Source organism: Elephantulus edwardii, unplaced genomic scaffold (genome assembly GCF_000299155.1).
Source record: "Elephantulus edwardii isolate Elephantulus edwardi_28Jun2011 unplaced genomic scaffold, EleEdw1.0 scaffold00001, whole genome shotgun sequence".
Lineage (NCBI taxonomy): Eukaryota > Metazoa > Chordata > Mammalia > Macroscelidea > Macroscelididae > Elephantulus > Elephantulus edwardii.
In genome coordinates this window covers 2,335,130-2,360,587 of record NW_006399751.1, presented here as the reverse complement: position 1 = coordinate 2,360,587, position 25,458 = coordinate 2,335,130, and positions in this window count along the sequence as shown.

Sequence of the window (25,458 nt, the reverse complement as noted above, 5' to 3'; positions counted from 1 at the left end):
TGTGTGTGTGTGTGTGTCTGAACACAGGAAAAAACAAGTCCTTACTCCTGCAGGCTACATAATATTCCATAGTGTACATGTACCATAATTTCTCAGTTCATTCGATTATGGTTGGACATTTGGGCTGTTTTCATGTTCTTGTTATGGTGAATAATGCTGCTATGAACTTTGGTGTACAAGTCTCTGTTTGTGCCTCAGTTCTCATTTTCTTAGGGTATATTACAAGCAGTACAATAGCTGAGTCACATAAAATTACTATGTTTAGCTTTTTTAGGAAACACCAAATTGCCTTCCGGAATGGTTGTACTATTTTACAATCCCATCAACAGTATATAATAGTTCCTGTCTCTCCACCTTCTCTCCAACATTCATTGCTTGCTGTCCTGTTATACAGGAGTGAGATGATATCTCATTGTGGTTTTGATTTGCATCTCTCTTATTGCCAGTGATTTAGAACATTTCTTCATGTGTCTGTTGACCATCTTAATATCTTCCTCTGTGAAAGTCTTTCCATGTCTTTTGCCCATTTTTGTGATTGTATTATCAGTCTTTTTCTTGTGGAGGCCCTGTCAGAGTTTATAAACTTTTAATATGAGATCCTTGTCTGAAATGGTATTGTGAAATGTTTTGGGGGTTTTTTTTTGTTTATTTTTTTCCCAGTCAGTAGGTTTTCTTTTCAGTCTGTTGGAAAACGTTTTTGATGAGCACGGGTATTTAATCTTTAGAAGATCCTATTGACCTTTGATGGATTTTTAGTGTTTACATTATGTGGATTTCCATACTTGTTCCAAAGAAGTTGTCCCAACTTATACTGCTATCAGGTGTGTGTGATGCTCCCATCCTCTTACCATTATTTGATATTGTCTGACATTTACATATCTTAACAGTCTGGATGGAAAATGGTGTCAAACCATTGTTTTGGTAGTGAAAACATGTTGGGAGTATGTTTGCAGCCACTCATATTTCCTCTTCTGGAACCTCCATTCCTGTGTGGTGGTGGTGTTGTTGATTGTCTTTGAGTTGAGCAGGACTCATAGCAACTCTATGAACAAAAGGCCTGCAGCCCCTCTACAACTATCGACATTTATCAACGTTCATAGAGTTTTCCGAGGCTTGTTGTTTAGGAAATGGGTGCCACTGAAGCCAGTCAAATAGTTTGAACTTGAATTTTTTTTTGTCCTTTAAGCTTTTACTCCATCTCAAAAATATCTTGTGTATAAATTTAGTTAAGGGATCTATCTTTACCACTCCCCCATTGATAGACAGTTGTTCAGAGGCATCTACTGAAGAAGGTCCTTTTACTCAGATATATGTGATGTCCAGTCCTTCAAATGCCAACTTTTTATACATGCTTGAATCTGTCTCTAAGCTCTTTCTACCATCCATAGATCAGCCAATTTATTATCTAGTTTTTATTCCTTAAGTTATTGCTTATGTTTAGTATAATAGATCAGCTAGAGTGCCTATTTGGAGTATTCCAGGCTAAAGATTTCCCCCTTCCGCCCTGTGAGTATCCAAAGTGTCCTTCTGAGATAGATGAATTTTGACAGGGCAAGGACTATGGCATGTATCAGGCAAGTGGACCCACTTCCAAGGTGGTTAGGATGCCAGTCTTCCAGGTTCAGCTTGTGCACTTGGATACAGGGCCGTTTAAAGGCAGTATTCTGATCTGAAAGCATTCTGGGGATTTTTACTGTGCCACTCTGCGATCCTTCTTTTGGCCTTTTGGTAGAAGCTCCTTAAACAATGATCCACCCCTTAAACCACTCTGTTTTAAGTCTTTGGAATGACCTCTCTTTCTCCCTACTTTTCTAGACTTTATTGCCTCCTAATAATATTTTTCTTTCCAAAAGTTCTCTTGTCTCTTTTAAAAATAATGGTTGGTGATAAATAGTTTGGAAGACAGTCAGAAATAAATCCATGAACAAGGAATGTTAACAATAGTAAAATTGTTTCCCCCTTCCTTGAGGACAGAAAAGAACTTTCCAGGAACGTAACTACTTTCTTCACCCCCCACGCCCCCCCCCCCCCAGCCCCCCGGCAAGGAGAGAAAACTTGCAAAATGTTCTAAGTAATTTTTAATCCACAGAAAACAAGCAAAACTTGAACCCAGCAACCACTTAGTGTTCATATAAAAGAAGATTTATTTTTACATGTTCTTTGAAAATTACTTGTTCTGAATATTCTTAACCTGCAGTACTCACATAGGATAAATCACTTAATCCTTTCAGTAAGAATCTTCGCTCCACATAGACCACTTACTTAACCACATCTTTTATAACTCTTCAGGTCAGGTTTCTGAATAAAAAAAAAAACATGCATTCTGGCTTTACTTTTTAAAAAGAGACTGGTTAAAGACCAAGGATGCCAGAGAAGAATTGATGCCCTTAAGTTGTGGTGCTGGAGAAGAATATTGAACATATCACACACAGGCAAGAGAGAAAAGGAAAAAAAAAGAGGTCTGTCTTGGAGAGGGTGAAATCAAGTTTCTCCTTGGAGACAAGGATTTTAAAACTCTGTCTCACATACTTTGGGCACGTGGCAAGGAGGGACCATCATGCTTCAAAGAATGGAGAGACAGCACAGGAGAGGAAGTGCTTGGATGAAATGGATTGACACAGTAACAAATAATGTAGTGTGTCAGAGTTAGTTAGATTGGTTCAGAATAGGGGACACTTCAACGCTGTTGTACAGAGGGTCACTATGAATCACAAGTCACTCTATGGTACATAACAACAACAACAAAGAATCCAGCTGAAGATAATAAACACAGTTAAAAATTCAGATGTCATTAATTTCCTAGTTTTGCTTATTTAACATACACTTCATTAAAATAAACTTTTGTATTCTAGATATTTTTTTTTCTAGATTTTTTTATTTAAAAATGCATTTGTGCTTACAGATTTGAGTCCATTTATTTTTAATCAAGCTTACTTTTAGAAGCCACAAGTGTCAAAAATAAAGGGTATTTTGAATGAAAATTCCATTTCCACCTCTCTCTGTTCCAGAGCAGTTCTCAGAACAGGAAGCACCATCTGCTTGTTCTCAGCACATTATCTACCACCTGCTTTCTCATATGATTATCCTGGGATCCACTTAGAACAGAGTGTGCTAGAAGTTCTTGTTCATTGTGGAAACAGAAACTTGAACTGTTCCATATGGATTCACTTTCATTTTTAATGTTCTTACTTATCTGAAATTGTAAAATCACTAAAATTACCAATCTTGTGATAAGTGCAAACTATAAAATAAATCAGTGCAAGAATGATTCTCTCACCCTCCTCTTACAGTTCTGACCACATCCCTCCACTACAGTCTCCCAGTACGGCTACAGTTAACAGCCTGCCGTCTGTCTTCCCATGCCTTTCTACATGTTAATTTACCATCACAGGCATCCAGACACTTATAAGGGTTTTGTCTGTGTGATTGTGTTAACTCTGTTTCTACAGTTCTTTTCCTTGGGTTTCCCTTTCCTGTGTATTAGTCACATAACTGGATCAATATCTAACACTGATAAAAACCCATCCTTATGAATACTGAATGGATATTTTAACTGTGAGAAAATAGTTTCTGCTTCCAATTTTATAGGTCATAGTTTCTGTGCTTTTTTTCACTTCTAAAAAGGAGACAAAGATCTGAGAGGCAGAGGACACTATATACTCAGCCGGGCGCGCAGTTAAGGGATTGTATCAGACCTAGGAAAAGTCCGAGTGACAGTCAGAAGGCAATCCCAAACAGGTGTCTCTTCTGCTTTAAAGTGTGTCAAGGGTGGTGCCTATGATAGGTTCACATCTCTTCCAGCAACTGTGAAGGCAAAACGAGACAGAAAAAAAAAAAAAATTTTTGGCGGGTACTAAGTATTATCGTGTACATCAGAACACTAATCTGAAGGAGAAACTCTTGTGTTATTGTTAGGCCCAAGAAACGGCCAAAATGGGGATCATCCAAGATCCGAGAACTGATATTCTTTCATTTCTTTCAATAAAGCTTCTCATAGTTAGTGCCTTCTTGGTGGCCCTGCTTGTTTTAATCTTCATATAGCTATTCTTTTGGTGCTCTCATATTTTCAACTTCTTGTTATGTGCCATTGAGTTGTAACCAACTCACAGCTGACCCTCCAGCAATTTTTCCATGTCAGTTAATCACATGGGAGGACACTGACTGCCCATCTTTCTCCTGTGGAGCAGTTGGTGGAGTCAAACTACATGCTGTTGGGTTGACAGAGCAACTCTTTACCACTAAACCATCGTAACTCCTCATGTATGTGTTTTCAGCTATGTCCATGTTATTTCCTACCAAAATTTACAAAGAACTACATGTCAGCTTTTTCACCTATTATTCTGCCAGAGGTCAACAGATACTTTTTTTTCCCCCTCCACAAAAAAGAATAGTCAATTTTTTAGGCTTTGGGACCATATATAGGCTCTGTCCTTACCACTCACTTCTGATAGTAATCTGTTTGTTATTAGGTGCCATCGAGTTGAGTATGTCTCCTCGTAATCCTATGAACAACAGATCTAATGCCTGTCCTGTCCTGTGCCATCCTCACCGTCTCTGACACACTTGAGCCCATTGCTGCAGTCACTGTGCCAAGTGTACCTGCTTGAGAGTCTTCCTCTCTTTCACCGACGATCCATCTTCCCAAGCATGATGTCCATCTCCAATGCTCGCACATGTCCAAAGTATGTGAGACAAAGTTTTATCATCTTCGCCTCCAAGGAGTACTCTGGCTGCACCTTCTCCGGCACATACATCTCTTTGTTCTTCTGGCAGTCCATGGGATATTCAGTACTCTTCTCTAACACCACAGTTCAAAGGCATCCGTTCTTCTGTCGTCTTTATTCACTATCCAGCTCTCAGCAGCTTAGCAAGTTATTGAAAAAACCCTGGCCTGATGGTCATAGACAATGTGTAATAAGTGAGTGGGCATAGCTGTGTTCCAAAAAAATTTCTCTTTTCATAAACAACAGAAACGATCTGATCAGTAGGACATAATTTGGTCACCTTTATATCAAACTGTAATTTTCACATATGTCAGAATATTTCATGTATAGCTTCAGGGGCTGCACTTATGCACCGTTACCTGTATCTAGACGTGATTCCCCAAGGTCTCTGAACATCAAAGTCTCCAGGTCTAATTACAACACAGCCTTGAAGAAAATGTGTAAGGCAACAATCCAAGCTTGTGTCCATTATGGGAAAATTGTGTCATAAGAAGAATATTTGTAGAGTGCCTTAGACAAGTCAGTATCAGTGCCCCACTGCCCATATCAGAGGTGGCCACATGGTAGAAAAATCTCGTACAGAGTGAGCTCTCATTTCAGAGGATAAGAATCTAGCCTCCTATGGTGTTCTCGGTTGGAGCTATTGATTATGTGGTAGAACAAGGTGAGGTTGACAGCACTTGAGGAACCAGCCTCCAAATTCTGGGCAGGGAAACTTGTGCTGATCAACTACGCTGATCCACACTAGCTGTGCCTTCATTTTAAATCCCACCAAATTATTCCTGTTGTTCTTGTTTTTCCACTCCTCCTCCTTTTCTGGCATTTTTGTTTGTTTTGTTTTATATGTGTGTGTAACTGCTTTAGGGACATTCAGCCACCTTCCTGGATTTGGCTAGATCAGAGGAAGGAGGCAGGTTGTGATTGGAATCCTAATAACCTGTCAAAACAGAGCATTTAAATCCTGATCATGTTACTTTCGTTCTCTTGGAGCACAGATAGCCAGGAAGCAAATAGAAGAAGCCCCTTGGTATTTTTCCCCTGTTTGTGTGATACTAAGGGTTTTGATGAACTGGCCTTTGCAAGTTACATTGAGGCTATTCAAGCCAGTGTCAGGTGGATCTGACTTGCTTAATGATTTGGCAAGAATCTGAGGCATGAAAATTCAAAACAAAAGAAGGGGGGGCGGGGAACAAACCACCAAACGACCAAAACCAAAAAAATTCTCAGATCAGCCTACATCATAGCAACCTAATCTTTCAGCATCTTAGCTCGTTATTTCATATAGATTTTGCAGTGATAGAAATGGAAATAATTTTCTCTGGCCATCCTGTGTTACTATTAAATCATTTATGTGCTGTGAAAAGAATTGCAAACTGTGGAGACTCAAAGGTCCCTAACTGCATTTTCCCAAGGAGCTCTTCACCGCCATCCTTGGTCCTAGTTCATATTTTAAACATTTTCTTAGAGTGAGCTTTATTATCTATGTTTAAATTCTGTAAGCCTTACTTGTCTAGATATATCACCATCAAGAAATATAGTCATGTGAAATAAAGCTACTGCTGACATTTTTATGATGTCTTAGGTATGAGATAACATGATATATTAAGCTCATTGTAATAATTTTTAATTTTTGAAATAACTAGTTCTTTGGGGACCGTTTAATATATAATTTCATAGATTTTAGTCCTATCAGGTATCTTTTGAGGACCATTTTAATTGAACCTCTGGTTCCTTTGGCCCCGCTTCTACTGTGAATCAAACAGGAGTCTGTCATCTCCTATTGGGTGACAATAGGCAAAATAAAAACTGATCCACTAGTCATGTTCAAAGACAAATAAGATTCAGTTCTTACCTTCAAGGAAGGTATGATTTATTAGAAAGAAAGCAGGACATAGAAAGCTGTGAAACAAAAATATAAATTTAGGAACAAGCAAATTGTCATGGGAATTGGAGAGAATGAATGAACATCATCGTTACTCCTACCTTGATGTAATGTGTGCTAGGTGATGTCCTGCTGGCTAAGCCTCAGCTACTAGCTGAAAGATCGACAGTTTGAACCCATGTATAGAAACTCTTTGGTATTTAACCCATTATGCGGAAGAGGAAATTGCAACAGAGACATTCAAAAAGTTGGACAAGTTTCCATTGCTATTAGATGGGAGGCCAAGTCTCAAGGCAATGAAATGATGACAGTGCCTTCCAGTGCTGGGAAAAATAGATGGAAAGACTTACCCGGGGTGTGGGAGCCCACATTCTGGGATGCTGACACAATCCGTGAGAAATGCTGGACTCAGGTGGTGACAGTGGGAACAGCAAGGCGCCAAGGACTGTGGAGGTCAGGATTTCCATGAGATTTCCTAATCACAATGGAGCTTGGTAATTAATGTGAGACCATGGAAAGTAAGAAGCATGGGTCAAAGGTGATGATAGTATTTGGACCTTAAGTGAATAGAATGATGAGGTAGGGAGGGAGTTTTGGGGGAACTTAGCCAGTCTCTCTGACCACTCAGAGGACACTGTATAAACTTCTCCATTCCCAGCCCTCCTCCCAGGAGACCTATCAGGGTTTTTTTGGTAATCGATATCCCCCCCCACCTTTAAGTCTTCATTCTTTATGTTCCATGATATATATAGACTCAGGTCAATGCTCTGTACATAGTCAAGCCTTTCACAAACATTTTTTTTTAAATACATTTTGAACATATTCATATAGAAGTGCTCACTGAATAACCAAGTGTGGTGGTTGAGTAGGCAGTTAGAAAGACACAATAAACATTTTCAAATTCTATCAAGATCTGTAAGTAGAGTTTGGTTATCAGAAAAAAACAGTATTTGAAATCCTGAGAAGAAGTTAATATTCTGAGTGAAAATACAGGCGAGGCAGCAAACTGAGTAGAAGTGAGTGTCACAGAAAAAAATTGGTGCAGGAAGAAAGAAGGAACAAAAAGGGGATTGAAGAATGAATTTTTGATTCAAAGGAGGAATGTCTGAGCAGTAATAGCAAATGCTACAGACTGAGAGAGCTTCTAAGAAGCCAGAGAAAATTGAGGCTTTGTTCTTTAAATGCAAATAATTGTGTAGTGCTTAGTGTCCTGGTGGTTCAGTAGTTAAAGTATTCCACTCCTCAGCAATAGCTCAGCTGTTGAAACTTGCCAGCTGCTCGGGGAGAAAAATGTGACCATCCACTTGCATAAATAAAGCTTACATCCTTAGAAACCCAGTAGGGCAGTGTTAATCTGTCCTGTAGGCTTGCTGTGGTCAGAATGGACTTACCAGCAATAGTTTTGGTTTTCTGTTTTATTGTGGAATATTACATTTGGAGTAGTAATACAGATGCTGTATTAATTAGGAATTTTATTAGGCATTAGCTTTTTGTTCTCTTTTAATAAATGTGTATACTCTCCTCAGGGAAAAGGAAAACATTTCCATAGCTAATCAGGTCAGATGAAAAAGACTTAATCCATTAAAATGAGCAAATCATAAACTATTCCGTTTTCAACCACCCTCATTTAATCATCCAGTGTGGAATAACCATTAATTTAGACTTACTTGAAATCTACTGTTATAACTTTTCTATTAACCAATATATTGCAACTGCCAGATAGTCTCCATTAAAGATCTCTGTTTCTAATCTCTAAGCACTTCCTGTACATTTTCTCTTTTAGCCAAAAGCATCACATGTTTTGGATAAGTTCTGAAGTCATTTGTTTGGGAGAAATTCAGCAGAGTGCCTATTTGACTGTCTTCTATTTGCATTTGAAATATTTAAAATGCACTCATTATCCTGCCCTCTTTAATGTATTAAATTACAAAAACTAACTCCAAACAACCTTGCATATATAATTTTGAAAATACAATTGCTTTCATGGTGTTCTCTTTGAACAATTATAAAATACCTCATCTCCTTAGAGAGCTATGAACTCAGACCTTTAGAGAAAAAGAATAACAAAATTTATTGGCACTATAAGTACATTATTCTTATAATCTCTTTGAGAATAAACAATAGAGGACTTTGCTAATAGGATATGCCATATTCACCCAGTTGTGTTTTATAAAATAATTGATATATTGGAAGAAATGTTCTCTTTTACATGCATTCTGGAGTGTACATTTCTCCTCAAACTCTGATTAGGAATCCTAGAATGATGATTTTTTTAAAAAATAAAATAAAATAAATTCTTATATGTCAGAATTAGAATAACATCTTAAATACATGGATAAACATTTTAAGCACTCAATGGATGAACAAAAATATAGGTTATATAAACTTGAAAAAATTATCAATGTAATAGTCTATACTGAGAAATTCACACAAAGGCAAAGAAATTAATGACAATTAAAAACAGTTAAGGGATGAGTGATTTATTGAGAGGCTCCAACCTATATATCCAAGTCATTCTGAGGGGAAGAATAGAAAAAGAAACTATTTGAAGAGGTGATAACCTGCAAATATTCTAGAATTCATACTACAGCATCCTTCACCGTTAAAATATACCTTGAAGAGTGAGCAGAGTAAATAAGTGTAAAATCACATCAAATCACATTCTAATGAATCAGAAGATTATAAGAATAAAGAATCTTAAGAGCTACTACAGAGGAAAGATTATGACCTAAAAAGGCAAGACAATTTAGATTTTCTGTAATTTTTCAGCAGAAATAATAAATGTCAGGAAATAATGATGCTGAGGAGAAATAATATCAGTTTAGAATTTTATGGTCCACTCTACTAACATTCAAAAAGGGAAACACAATTACAGACTTTCATTCACACATGGGGGGAAAAAAGGTGAGAAAGTTAACACAGAAAATAGTAAAAAAAAAAAAAAAACAAAACAAAAACCAACGAGATGTACCACAGTCATTATATGAAGGAAGAATAATAATAATGCCAAGTGAGAAGGACTGTAAGAGAAGAAACTATTAGACCAAATTGCATTTGTACAGGTAAAACACAAACAAATCTAACTCAGACAGGCTAAGCAGAGTTTACATCAAGAATATAAGCATTGCTTAGAATTTGAAAATATGCTCATATTAACAGGTTAGCAAGATGGATGATAAAAACCGATAGACCATCACATTAGAGGCAGAAAGAAATTAAACAAAAACTCATTCCATTTTTTTGGTTAGAAAATTGGAAATTAAGGCAAACATCATTAACCTAATGTCTGTCAAAAGCTAGCAATCAATGTAATTTACCCTTTAAACATATTTTCGAAGTCTCTTCTCAATGTTGTTCGATACCATCGAGTCGGTCATTCTCAAAGCAACTCCAGGAACAACAGATCTGAACCTTGGCCTATCCTGCGCTGTCCTCAGGATCTCTGCTGTGTTCATGTGTGTCAGGCATCATTGTGTCAGTCGTCAGTCCATCTCGAAGAGGCTTTTTTTCTCTTGTGCTGACCTCTCTACCTTCCCCAACATCATGTCTTTTCCCAAGGATTCCCCTCTCCTGTCAGCACGCCCAAAGTAGATGAAATGAAGTTCCACCATCCTTCTAATGAGAACTCTGGTTGCACCCCTTGAATACATATTTTTTTGTTCTTTTGGCAATTCATGGTATATTCAGTACCACAATTCAAAGGCATCTATTCTTCTTCAGACATCCTTATTTATGGTCTAACTTTCATATGCATGCAAAGCAATTGAATATGCCATGGCTTGGATAAAGGTGCTCCTTAGCCTTTAAAATGACATTTTTGCTTGTTAACAGTTTAAATAGATCCTGATTCCAATTGTTGCTGTTGTTATGTGCCATCGAGTCGCTTGCGACTCATAGCGACCCTATGTACAAGAGCTCTAAATGCTGTTCTATCCTGTGCCAACCTAGCCATCTCAAATGCACTTATTCCCACTGCTCCAGTCACAGAATCGATCCATCTCACCAAAGGTCTTCCTCTCCTTCGCTTCCCCGCCACTCTGCCAAACGTGATGTCCCTTCCCAAGGACCAGTCCCTCCTTGCAACATGCCCAAAATATGTCAGACGAAGCTTCAGAATCCTTGACTCCAGGGAACACTCTGGCTTCACCCTCTCCAGGACAAACCTGTTTGTTCTCCTAGCATTCCATGGTATATTCAACACTCTTCTCCAGCACCACAGCTCAAAGGCATCAATCCTCTTTCTATCAGCCCTATTCACGGTCCAACTCTCTGATGCATAGCACATAACTGCGAAGACTATAGCCCGGATCAGGCACACCTTAGTCTCCAGCCTGACATCATTGCTCTTCAGTACTCTTGAGAGGTCCCTCACAGCCGACTTTCCCAATGCAATTTGTCTCCTGATTTCCTGGCTGCTGTTACCAAGAGCGTTGACTTTGGGGCCAAGTAAATTAAAACTGTTAACTATCTCAATCTCCTCACCATCCATGCTGATGCTACCAATTGGCCCAGTGGTTAGAATCTTTGTTTTCTTGACATTTAGCTTCAGTCCATATAGGAGGCTGTAGTCCTTGATCTTCTGCAGCAAGCGCCTCAGGGCCTCCTCAGTTTCAGCAAGCAGGGTTGTGTCATCTGCATAACGCAGGTTGTTGATGATTCTTCCACCAATCCTGATTCCACATTCCTCTTCGTATATCCCAGCGTCTCGGATGATCAGTTCTGCATACAGATTGAAAAGGTATGGAGACAGAATACATCCAATAGATACAGGAAAAGTATTTAACAAAATTTAACACTAATTTGTGGTTTAAAAAACCAACAACAACCTCAGCAAGTTGGGAATAGACAGACATTTCCTCACACTGTCTACAAAAAGTTTGTGCTGTGGTCTGCTGTACCCTCAGTTACGAGGTAGAGGTAGGCATAATCTGAGAAACCCAGGATAAATGTGTCTGTGTGAGTATTGCCTGAATCTAGGATTAAGTAAAAGGTTAGGAAGCATATGGTTGTTCCACAACCAAGTGATTTTTCCCCCCACATCTTAGAGGAATAAGCTGCCTTTGTCTCTTTTATTTTAGCAGATTTTAGTCCATCTCACTTCATCTCTCTCTGCCCTGAGTTAGAACTTGGGTAAGGAGAAGAAAGATAAAAATTTTGCCTTCTAAATCCAACCTCAGCTATAAATATGATAATTTTGTTGTACTTTTTTTCAAAATTATGTTTAAAGTACGTATTTATATTTCTATATTAATAATAGGACTTTTCAGACTAGTAGTTATAGTCACTGTGTTATTTAAAATTAAGTTGTAATTATTAATTAATTGGTATGTCTGGCTGGACAAACACTACATCTAAAGCAAAGTCAGAAATTCTTTGTCAGGAAATTTTTCAAAAAATATTTTTATTTTTTACATATCAGAATTAATAGAATAGAAAAAAATTATTAAATGGTTATCTAAAACATAAACCAAGTGCATTAAATCATCGAGTCACTTATATTTCTATTTTGCCAATTTCTATGCTCCCCATTGTATGTTTTTAAAAAATACTGTGATTTTGGAGAAAATTTACATAGCAAATATGTTCTCATTTAGATGACTGTTTCAAGGAACACATTAGTCACAGGAGAGATGTTTTATTATGAGCCACACAGTTGTTTGTCTGATAAGTGACCTCTCGGAGTGGTTTGGGTTTCGAATTTACAGGATATCCCAGCACACTAGTTGCAAGAATTCTTTTAGTCTCTACCAGTCCAACAAGTCTGGTGTGTTTTAGGAATTTAAATTCTGTTCTGTGTTTTCCATTCCATCTGGAACCGTCTGTCTGATGCCTGGTCAGAGCAGTCAGTAATGGTAGTTAAGTAGAAACTAGTTCTTCTGGTGTCAAGATATCATCGTGCATTTTTTTCTTGTGCTCCGTACCATCCTCCTGGGTTCAGCGTGACAGATCATCTCAAGCCCCTACTTAAGTTCTCTTAAAGTGTAGTCCGAACTGTAAAGTCATCCCTGATTTTTATCCCTGTATTCTAGCTGTGTGGCTCTAGGCAAGGTAGTCAATCTCTCTGGTGACCCATTTTCTCAACTCTGAAATGGGAATAGGGCAGCCGCTCCATGGAGAAAAAGATGGGCAGTCTCCCGTGTAATTTACAGCCTCTAAAATTTATAAATCTACAGTGACTGGAGTAATCGGGATGGGTGTGTCGGAGACAGTGAGACTGGCACAGGACAGAGCAGAGTTTAGGGCTGTTGTACGTAGGGTCACTATGAGTCACAGGCGACTTGATGGCATATAGCAACACCAACACTGTGGGTCCACTCCAGCTCAGTAGTGCACAAGAAAAACAAGGACTCATTACACTGTCCAGCCGGCACATAGTAGGCTTTTCATTACAGCCTGCAACACATTTTTTCCTCTCAGCAAGGATGGATTTCCTTTCTGTGAGGGAAGATTAAATATTTTCAATTGATGAAATTAATAGTTAAGTCTTATTAACATTATGAATGATTAAATGGAATTATGCCACTTGAATTTCTTTTTTTAAAAAAAAAAGCTATTAAGATGCTTGAATTCCTTATTAATGGGAACCAAATACTTTGAGGGAATAAGTTGCTGGTGTTAGGGCGTCGGTACCATAATCTCTGTGGACATCAGGTTCAACTGGTATAATGTCGTTTCGCAAAGACAGTGTTCTCTCTTTCATTTTGCTGAGAAGTGGCTGGGATCGTAAAATCATGTGAGCAGCTAAGGTGCAACTATTACTCTCTTGCTGTCTGGAACAAAGAAGGAGGAGGGGAAAAGAAATCCGTTTTAGTGATGCAATTAGTCTAAAATACTAATGAACCATTAAACCACAACCTACACAACCCTGAGAACAGAATAATGAGATGGTGCCAAGCTACCACTACTGACAGTTCTACAAGGGCTCACAGTAGAAATCCCTGGACAGAGTGGGCAAAAGAAATATAGAACAAAGCTCAAAACGTTAAAATGGCCAGACCTACTGATCTGATAGAGATTGGTGAAAACCTTGACACTCTGACTCTTGACTGCTCCTGGAACACAGACTTGAACTCACTCCTCTAGAACAACTGTTAGCAAAATGACACACATATCTACAAAGTGAGAAATAACAGTCCTTACAACAGTCAACCATACAAGACTGAAAGGGCCATGTTTGTTCAGAGATAAAGCTCAGAAGACAGGAAGAGGTATGATCGAAAGATTTTCGGAAATAAGAATCACAGGGAGGAAACAGGAAGCTTTTGATTCCATTGTGGGTATTGTAATGAATATAATAAAATTTGTATGAATAAGTGCTACCAATCATCTGTGTAAACTTTGACTTGAGTTACAATTAAAAAATCAAAGCAAAACTTGTTTTTTTTTCGTATATCTCTTGTGTACTGGCATTGGGAACAATTCTGTAAGAAATTTAAAAATGCTTTAGCAGCAATTGGTACCAGTAGAGTTGGTGTATGTAAAAATGGCTTGGCTGAGGCATTTGACCTCTAACTTCATGAGGTGGAGAGAGATTCGGCATCAGCTTAAGAATGAATCTGATCAAGAAATCATCTATCCAACCTTTCTATAAATTCTGACACCAGCCATCCCTCCCACAGCACTCTCTACTTCCCTCCTGGGTTTAAGAATTTGTTTTTAATGGCTCCACAGAGCTCACAGACAATAAAATCATGAAGTTTATTAGGGAAGTACAGTTTGCACTTCAAGATCAGAAAGACTCGAGATACTGTTCTTCATAAAGGTGACCTCTGCTTCTTTGCCCTGTGTAAACCTCTGCACTATGTGAGGACAGATTACAAAGCCCTTTAGTTCTACCAATAGGTAAGGTGCCAGGTACACCATACTCTCAGCCTAAAGGTTCTCAGCTCTCCGTCTTTGGGTCAGCAAGCCTAGCTCCAAAAAAACAAAACAAAACACACACTTAACTAACTAACTAAATAATCTGAAGGCACCACACTCCACAAGACACTTCTTCTTAACCTTTTCAACCCCCTTACTCTTGGGGTCAGCATGTCAACTCTAACTGCCTTTGCCCTGTGTCATCTTGCTGCTGTCTCCTGGTTCTTCTACTGCCAATTCTCTGCTACTGCTTCTTTCTGCTTTGCTCCAACTCCAGTGCTTGCCCACGTGTTTTCTCTCTCTCCCTTCCTCCCTCTCGCGCCTTCCCAATCCCCCACCCTCTTAGGTCTAGGATATCCTCAGCACAGGGACTCCATAAACAAAGCACACTACCAGTCTTCTAGATGATAGTAAGATACCGCCTGCTCTGGGATCGTCTTTCTTTTAAGTATAGCAGGATGACAACATTTATAACTCCCTTTATTAGAGCTTTATATACCTTATTAGTATGGTCCCACCCCCAAGGTTCTGTGACCCTTATTTGCATTATTAGCAAGTTACCATATCCCTTCAACGGACCATAAATACCCCATTTGTGTAATCTTTCCCTATTTGATGGAAGTTACATAACCACAGCAAGAAAGGCCATATAAAAATTATCCATCCTGCCACAGTACATCATTTCCCAAGATGAGAGCTGTACTGTGTGGTATAAATTCTGATTTCTTGTTCAACATCATGTATTTCCCACCGTTTATATTTCCCTTACAAGTTTATGCAAACCCACTTTCTTCTTTCTATGTCTACTTTTTTTTTCTAATGGATTTTTTCCTTTGGAGTCATGCTTTTTTTTTTTTCACCTTCCCCAGAAAAGCCACTGCACCACTGAACCCAAGAGACAGAGTGAACAGCTCTTGTGTTTCTAGACTGAGACTAGAAAAATGTGGGTAGAGGAAGGGGAGGTCAGAAAATAGGTTGTTATTTCCATTGCTGGCAATTTAGATTCAGAGGCATTTCATCTGCCGTTCCCTCAAGTGTTGAACTGAATAAAAGTAGTAGGAGAAACAGGGGGAAGGGTGGCTGGGGGAGGGGCCGTGAACACTTGGAGCTAAACGCGAAGAGACAGCCCGCTTGTAAGTGTGCATCCTCAGACTGGAATAAAAACCACCAAAAGCCCGAGAGCCAGCCTTTATTGAAACAAGATGCTGCCACAGTGAAACAAAACACGGACTGAAATCTATCTACACTGGCAGAGAAAGATTATTGGTCATGAGCTTCTGCAATAAGGAGGGACAGTGTAGATGGCATGAATGAGGAAGAAGGAAGTGGTGTAGTATTTGCATCCTGCCTCGCGTGTGAGCAGTTTAGGAGACGGCATATTTCACATGCACCTTTACAGGGAACAGACGTGCCTATAAAAATGGAACGGACTCCTTATTTTACATCCTTTCACCCAGTGTTCACTTTTGCATCCAGCGTGTGGCCCTGTGAATACAAAATGTGAACAGAAAGGTACTTATTTACAAAGCCCTGGCAGGCCAGATTCATTATTGAAGCTAGTTTAAGCCAACTTTCCTTAGAAATATTTTAAAATGGCAGCAGGCATCACAGACTTAACCCTTTCAAAGTCTTTCCAGCAAATAGCACAGATGAAGAGTAAGACAAACAGAAGGAAAAAGAATAGAAAAGAGCCCATCAACAAACGAATGGCTAGAGAAGCTGTGGTATATTCGCACAATGAAATACTAGGCTTGAAAAACAAGGAACTCAAGCAATATTATTCAAAATGGGTGACTCTGGAGAACATTATGCTGAGTGAAATATCCCAGTCACAAAAGGACAAATATGGCATGATACCACTGTTGTAGAATGGGACTAACCTCAGGGTTGGGGAGAGACTGCGTAAGATGGGTTCAATAATGTATACTGCACTGAAACAGAGGAGGGAGAAAGCTGTTTAAAAGAGATATGTGACTAGGTATTTCTGTCATCACAGGAGTCTAGAACGATGGCTACATGGTGGAGGGGACCTGGGGGAGGGTTTGTAAAACAATGAAAGAATCTTTTCTTTTACTTTTCCATAATTTTTGACTAATGTACTTATAACTTGCTAGTTAAATTTGTGTCTTCTAGGTTGCAACACCCCCATGATACATCTTCAAGGATATGAACATGTATGGCTAAGCACTATTAATAACAGTGCATCTAAATTCCAAAATCAATCTCCATAATAGTCTATGTGCTTCCTACTGCCAAAGGGGCCCTTTAGAGTAGTGAGAGAAGATCTTCACCCTGAAACCCACAGCATCCCTTTTCAGCAGAAAGTAGCTAAGAGAATACGCCATCCCCTTTTCCTTATGAATCAGGGTGAAGTCTCTCTCAGGGAGGAGTGATAGGGAATGGCAAAGGACACACTGACAAAGGAGATTAATCAGAACTGGCTTTGACAAGCGCTGTGGCAACTGGACAATTAAAACAGACATTGGGGGGAGAAAGAAGAACGAACTGGGGAGGAGGGTAGAGAGAATGGGGCAGCAATGAAGGAATGAAAACCCAAAATCCCTGTAAATGTTCATTTAAACTAATAACATTTAATAATAATAAAAAAAATAATTATAAAAAGAAAAAAAGAATAGAAAAGAATACAACAGTACAGCTAGGGATTTAAACTGGGAAAGATTATTAGACTAACTTGTTTATTTTGTTTGCTGATACCTGAGGAAATGATTTCATTAGGAAGATAAGCAAAAGGAAGAAGGGCCGCCAAACTTTGCTGGGTTTCAAGGATGGACAATGTAACATCGATCCTTTTTTATACCTACACTACTGCAAAGTTATTCTTCTCTTTGCATTGATAACAGATTCAGGGGTCATACAATGAATATTAATTGTTGCTGTTGTTATGTGCCTCCGAGCCTGAACAGACTCATAGCTGACACTCTGGTGGGTTTTCAGAGCCTAGAAACGGGACCATCTTGTCCCTGCTGGGCAGCTGGTGGATTTGGACTGCTTGCCTTTGAATTAGCAGTGCAACTCCTTGTCACTGAGCCACCAGAGCTCCCAAATATTGATTGTTGTTGTTATTGTTGTTATATGCCATGGAGGTGGAACCCACTCATAGCTGACCCTCAGGTGGGTTTTCAGAGGCATTAAATCACATGGGAGGAGATTGCCCATATTTCTCCTGTGGAGCAGCTGGTGAATTCGAATTCACCAGCTTTGTGTGCCTTTGGCTTGGCAGCACAGCTCTTTCCCACCAAGTGATTCGAGAAATCCCAGATACCAAGTAGGCTCATCCCACTCCAAAAGTAGTAAAAGGCGCACCTGACCCACGTCACGGTATTTTCTTTTGTTTCCAATACATCTGAAAGTTGGACAAGAAATAAAGATGGCAGAAGCATCGATCCCTTTGAATTATGGTAATGGAGAAAAGTATTAATATTTCATAGACTACCCAAAACACAAGCAAGTCTGTCTTAGAGGAAGTGCAACTAGAGTGCTCCTTAGAGACAAGGATGGTGACATGTGCTTTGAGCATATGCTATGAGAAGGGGCCAGTCCTTGGAAAAGTACAACATGCTGGGAACAAGGTTCAGAGAGAGAAAATCCCCTAACAAGATGGGTTAACACAGTGACTGTAACAATGGGCTCAGCATAGTAGAAATCGGAGGATGGCACGGGAGGGGGTAAGACTCCGATCTGCCGGTCATAGGGTCACTGTGAGCAGGAGTCAGCGAGATGGCATCTAAAAACATTAATCCTAAGTCCTTATTGTTGTGTTTGTTTGTGAAAATATATTAACTGAGTAATATATTTTACTTAGTATTATAATTTAATAATAGAATTTACTTAGCTTCCCTTGTGTATTTGGCACATGGAATATAATGGTAAATACACACACACACACGCGCGCGCACACACACACACTCCTTTTCATACTAGAGCTCCTATAACATGGAAGATCCATCTTTAATCACAGTGTAAGCTCACAACAGCAGCACTCTTAGTATTTTTGGACTTCATAATCCCTTGTAGTGAGGAGTATATCCTAAGCCTTGTATGGTGTTTACCATGATCATAAATCTCTACCCACCAGATGCCAGTAGTCACCCCTCAGCTGTGACAACTACAAATTCTCCAAGCATTGTCACATGTCCCCTCGGAGGGTATTACCCCCACATGTGAACCTCTGAATCCGAAAATCACACATTCTTGCCAAATGACATGTGTAATAAGTACTCCTCATCTGCAGATAGAATCAATCATCCAATGGCTTGAGTCAAAAACTTTCTCACACAGACATCTAATTCATCAGCAAGTCCTGATTGACCAACAGAATGTACCCAGATTCTGACCTTTTCCTCCACCTTCAGTCCCCCACCCAAGATCAAGCCGCTGATATTCGTCACGTGGCTAGCATAATAATCTCCTAACTGGCATCTCTGTTTCTGCTTTGGCCTTTTCTATGCTCTTTCTCTACACAGTAGCCTTTTATAATGTAGATCAGATAGTGTCATTCACTGCTCAAAATCCTCCAATGACTTCTCATCACTTTTAGAATAAAAGATAAAATCCCTATCTGGCCTGCATGGCCCTACATGGTCCAGTGTGATATAGCCCCTGGCTACCTCTCTGAACTCATTTTTTACTTCGCTTCTCCTTGCTTTCTGCTCTTCGGCAAGGCACACCAACCATATGCTGTTCATTAGCTATGCCAAGCACACTCCCATCTTTGGACTTTGTACTTGCTGTTCTGTTAGCAAAGAATGATCTTCTCCCAGACATTGATATGGCTCCCTGCATTTCATGCAGGTCTCTGCCAAAATGTCACTTCCTCAGAGAAGCCCTCCTGATCACCCTGCCTTAAAGAGTAACCCTGTCACTCTCTATCCTCCAGCCTTAAACACCAAAATAAGATCTTTTGATCAGTCTTGGCAATTGCTAAGAAACTCTAGTGATTGTGTGTGACTGTACTCACCACCATTTATATCAGATATGGCCAGCTGGCAGAAAGCCTAGTTTCTTCTGGGGCACTTGCTGCTTCTGACATGCTGTCATTGCTCTTAGCCTGCTAGTGATAATTCCAAATACACCAAAATATCCAAAACCTAAAGATTTCCTGAATAGTGTACAGAGGGGATATTTTTTTACCGTTTGTACAAATTGGGATCTTAGCTGCTTAGGACTGTTCAGGTTGTAGTTTTTAATTATGTTATTTATTATTTGAATTGTAAGTATTCAGAATAATACCTCGTTCTGGTAGAGAAAAGACATCTATTGAAAAATCCCATCCCTACACTTCTGTAAATGGATTTGGTAAATAATTCTTTACTAACCAGTGCCCACTTTCTTCACAGGAACTGTACCATTTTGTGATCTCATTAGCAATGTGCACTAGGTCTTCCTAGCAGAAAAGTGTCTATATTTGGTATTTTTCTCATCTAATAAGCAAATAAGCTCTCTCAAGTATGGTTTTAACTGGCACCTCTCTTATTAGTAGTAGTAAAGTTAAGCATCTTTTCTTATATTTACAGGACTAATATCTATTTTTTTAATCAATGAACTGTATGGGCAAGTCAGTCCAACTCATGGCAGCTTCAGAGGTGTCCTAAGCCAAATGTGCTCGCTAGGGCTTTTCAGGACTGGCTTATTTGGACATAAATCTCCCAAGTTTTTCTTCCAAAGCATCTCAGGGTAGACTTGAACCTCCAACCTTTGGATTAGCAGCTTTAACCATCAACACCACCCAAGAACTCCATTTGATCATGTGCTTTACGTATGTCAACTGAATTGCGGAGATTCTTTTTTTGCCTCCTTAGCAATCTATTTAGATTGAAAGTGTTCTTTCTTTTTTAAAAAGGCATCCAAATATCTTTAAGATTCTGTTGATAATCTATTCTTTCTAGCCCTGGTAGGGAAAAGAAACAATGGAAGGGACAAATGTTTAAGGGGCTTTAGAAAGGAATTAAAAAGAGCTCTGTCTCAATGATTAATGTATTTTGAGTGCCTCTTTGATCCCACCTTGTCTTTCTTTTTCCATCTTCATCACCACCATCCTTTCCAACAACTTTCCTTCCCAATTATAAAATGTTTCCCTTTTCTTAAGACAACTATTGCATGAGTACCAGTAGGAACCTACCCCTCTTTGACCTCATCCTCTGTTCTATTACTCTGTCCTCTACAGCCATGCTTACCTCTTCGTTCATTGAAGGGAATGATCTGGCCTCTAGTCCTTTGCATTTGCACTTTGGTAGCCTAGTGGGTAATGAGTTGCACTGTCAACTCAAAAACAGACAGTTGGAATCCATTAGCTACTCTGAGATAGAACTATGGGAAGTCTTCTCCTGTGTAATAGATAGCCTCTGAAAGTCTACTGGAGGGTTTGCTGAAAGACTACTGGACGGTCTGCAATGAGTTGGTCTCAACTCAACAGCAACGAGAAAGATCTGTTTACTATACTTGCTAGAACATGAATGCAAAGGAAGACCCTTCACATGGTTCCTTGATATGGTATCTACAGCAGTAGGCTCAGACAAAGAAAACACTGAGTATGATAGGTCTCATCAGTGTGTGTGTTGTGCATGGGCCTGTTAGGAGTCAGAAGTGGCTCCACAACATCTAACATGTCTAGAATATTCTACCCTAGCTTATCTACATGGCTACCCTCATTTAATCATTTTCTCAGTGTCATTTAGACTGAAGTATTATGTTCAAATATTTCTATCTTCTTCCTTGACTTACTTTTTTTCTCCTTAGCTTTTCTTATTACCTACCACATTACAAATGTTAATTTCTTATCTTTATATCATCTGTAGTCTTTGAAAGGTTAGCTCCAAAATGGCCAGCATTATTGTCTGTTTTTTCACTACTCTGTCTCTGAAACATAGACAAGTGCCTGGTACATGGTTGTTGTTGCTGTCATCGTTCAATGCTGTCGAGCTGACTATAACGCATAACAACGACACATCGGAACCCTGCCTTCTCCTGCGCCGTCTTCATGATCTCCATCACGCCCAGGTCCGTTGTCGTAGTCACTGTGTCCGTCCATCTCATTGAGGGTCGTCTTCTCTTTCACAGACTTCTACCTTTCCCAGCATGACATCTCTCCAAGGACTAGTTCCTTCTGAAAACAGTATAAACAAAATTTACTGGATGATTTAATGAATGTGAAAATGGGGAAAAATTTTCTCATTGCAAATTACAAATGAATACACTCATCTATACCTAAAACAACTGAAGGTATAGGTGTCCAATGGCTTCTAAGGGCTAAAGAGGAAGGCTGTCATTTTAAAGAGCAAGGTTCGCTTAGCCCAAGCCATGATATCTTCAAAGGCTTCATCTGCATGTGAAAGTTGGGTAAGTAATAAGGAAAACTAAAGAATTGGTGCTTTTGAATTGTAAAAGGAGAAGTGCTGAAGAAGAACACTGAACATACTCTGAACTTCGAGAAGAACAAATCCATCTGTCTTAGAGATACTGCAGAGTGCTCCTTAGAAGCAAGGATGGTGAGACCTTGTCTCACATACCTTGGTCTTGTTATCAGGAAGGGTCAATCTCTGGAAGGGGTTATCATTCTTGGAAAAGTAGAGGGTCAGTGGAAGAGAGAAAGCCTCTCAATGAGATGAACTGACACAGTGCCTCAAACAGTGGGCTTTATGAGCATAAGAATAAACCTCTGTAAGTACAACATAAGGATAGCACAGGATAGGGCGAGGTTTCAGTCATTTGTCTTTAGGTTGCTATGAATCAAAAGCAACTAGACGACACCAAGCAACAGCAACAGTAACAACAGGACCAACTGCCTGAAGTAATAGCATAAGAGAGATACTGAAAAATCTAGATGAGACAAGATAATAAGAATGCGTGCGGGGAAGTGGGGGGAGAATATTATGAGTTTAGTTAGGGACATAACTAGTGAAACTGGTCTGATTGGAACAGAAGGACCAGGCAGAAAGTAGTAACAATTAAGGTTAGATATGGACCTGAGTGAATCAGTGTGTCAGAAAGAAAAAGATGGCATGGTGTAGACAGAGATTCCGAGAAACTTTGAGAGAGCAGAATCCTGGTCTAATAACAGGGTTAGACCTCGTAGGCCTGAATGAAAGGGAAAGGGAGAGTTGTGTGGAGAGCACAGGTTGAGAAGAGCTTTGATTTGAAGTCAAAGAACACAGCCAAAATTAATGGATCACCTCCCTTGTGCTGACCCCTGTTAGCCAAAACATCTGGAAGCCAGAAGTAAGGGACCAACTGATACAGACTGTAAGAATCAACTTCTGCAGCACAGAGCAGAGCGAGAGGGGGATGCAGAATCACTCAGTCTGGAGGGGCAGATAGAAAACATCCAGCACACTGAGGTTAACATGGCCTGGAAATTATTGCTAGAAAGCTTTCAGGATTTTTAATCAATCACCATCCATGTGACTGAGAAAAGTTTCATAGAATAATTTCTTGGGGGGGCTTGATAGATTGTGTTCTTCCTATTTCAGCCACAACTTGGTAATGAAAACATAGCTTGATCTGGCAATTAGTGCAAAGCATAACACACAATTACAAATCAAGTGAATAAGGGCATTTTTAGAAAATAAAAAGGAATCAAAGCCCTTGTTGCGGATGTTAGGTGCTGTTGCATCGATTCCTACAGTTAGTTACCCTGGTGGGACAGAATGAAATGCTGCCCGTTACCGAGTCATCCTCGTCGACACTTGTCACCATCACTGCAGCCGTTGTGTCTTTCCACCCCCTTGAAAGTCTTCCCCTTTTTTGCTGACCGTCTGCTTTACCAAGCTTAGCTCTCTGCAGGGATGGGTCCTTCCTGGCAACGTGCCCAAAGTATGTGAGAGAAAGTCTCACCAGCCTTGCTTCTGAAGGACAGTTCACTAGCCATCAAAGAATTGACCCAATGTGTGGCAAAACTTAACGAGGTAACACTATTACATTTTTTTAAATGCATAACATCCTCAGTGAAAATAAACATATTGTCTTACTGAGCCCTACACTCCATGTTCTCGCTTCCTTGAAGCACTCTTCTGTTCTTATTGTCAACTCTGACTTTTCCTTTTTTACCTTTCACGTCCTCACATCGTCACCTGTGTTAAACCAGCAAGCCTAGCATGTTACTGTGGAGATGATTCTGACTCACTGGGGCCTGCAGGACAGAGCACAACTGTCCCTTGGGATCCCCAAGGCTGTAATCTTTACAGAAGGAGCTGTGGTGGCACAGTGTCTTAAGTATTGCACTGCTACCTGGAGGGTCAGTGGTTTGAATCCACCAGCTGTTCTGTAAGACAAAGAGGGACCATCTCTTCCTCTATGGTTTGCCCTCTTCAGAAACCCAATGGAGAGTGGCTGTTAGTCAGAATCAACTTGACAGAAGCGAGTCGTCCCTGTGGAAGCAGACACCACATCTTTTGCTCTAGTCTGGAGGGCTCAAGCTGCCAACTTTTTACTTCACAGTAAAGTAAGTGCTTAACTGTGCCATCAGCACTCCTCCTCCAACTGTATTAGATGTTGATATGTGTCTGTCTATGTATGTTTCTATAGCTGTATAGAGTTTGGGGTGGAGGGGTGTCGTTGTGTACCATCAAGTAGAAACCAACTAACTCATAGCGGACCCTCCATTTGGTTTTCAGAGGCAGTTTAATTGCATAGGAGGAGATTGACCCTCCCTCCTCCTGCGGAGCAGTTGGTGGGTTAGAACTGTGTGCCTATTAGACGTATAACACAGCCCAGGGTAAGAGGTACATCATCGCAAAGAGGACTGGGGTCAGAGGAGACAGGTAGTTGTGTGACAATGAATAAATATATTGTTTTTTAAGTGAACTGAGGGAGGGAGGAAGAGGGGATAGAATGTGCAACAGTGAATGATTGAAATTCTGAATTCTCTGTAAATGTTTGTTAAAAATCACAATTAAAATTAAATTTTATTTATACAAAGAACTATGTGCCTTCAAAATAGCAGCGTAACTGCTTACCACAGGGCCACTGAGTGCCCTCTGTATAGAATAAGTATCAATTATGTGGCATGAAAAGAAATAAGGAAGGTTAAGCTTTTGTACAATGAAACAGAGCAAACCAGAACTCCAGTCCACTGACATCAAGTCCATTCTAGCGCAGAGTGACCCTGTAACACAGACTAGACATGCTGCATAGTGCTTCTAACTCTTTGTGAAAGCAGGAAGACTCCCGCTAGCCCTTCAGTTATCAGCCAAGTGCTTTTAACCCTGATGCCACCAGAACTTCCTTGCTGGCCTCTACTTATACAGGAATTTGATGTCATTTCTTGGTGACCTTGCCTTGGGAATATATTTTGTCATAGCTTCTGTGACAGAGGTCACAGACAGAAGAGACTGGCCACATGCAGACACAAGAAGTCATTTCAACAAGTGCTGTCACTTAAGACCACGAGTACTTTGAACAGTCTCCTTCTTACCTGCACTGCTGTTCTCACCTAGACAGATCTCTTCAGTACAAGTTGTGAACTAGGTTGAGTCAAACCTAAAACGGTGATCTCGTTTCAAAGGTTGGAGAGACCAGTAGTTGAGGCTTAACTTGAAGGGCAGTAGGCAAGTGAAAACCTGTAGAGTTTCCAGGGCTGTAATCTTAATGGAAGCAGATTGACACATCTTTCTCCTGCAGAAGAGCCAGTAAGTGGGAACTATCAACCTTTTAGTTACCAGTCAAGCACTTAACCACACCACCACAAGGACCCCTAATTTTACTAGGTAGAGCCAGCTAGTGAGAAGGAAACTGCTTTAAGCTTCTGTTCATTCATCCATGAAATGAAAATAATATTTATCTCATTGGGTTTTGTGGGGATTAAATGAAAGAATGAAAATAAGGCATTCTGAAAAGCTCTTAAAAGGTCACAACAAATGCTAGCTTTAAAAGTACTCCTTGCCACTTCACCAAGGAAGACATTCAGATGGCCAACAAGCACATGAAGAAATGTTCAAAATCCCTAGCCCTGAGAGAGATGCAAATCAAGACAACCAT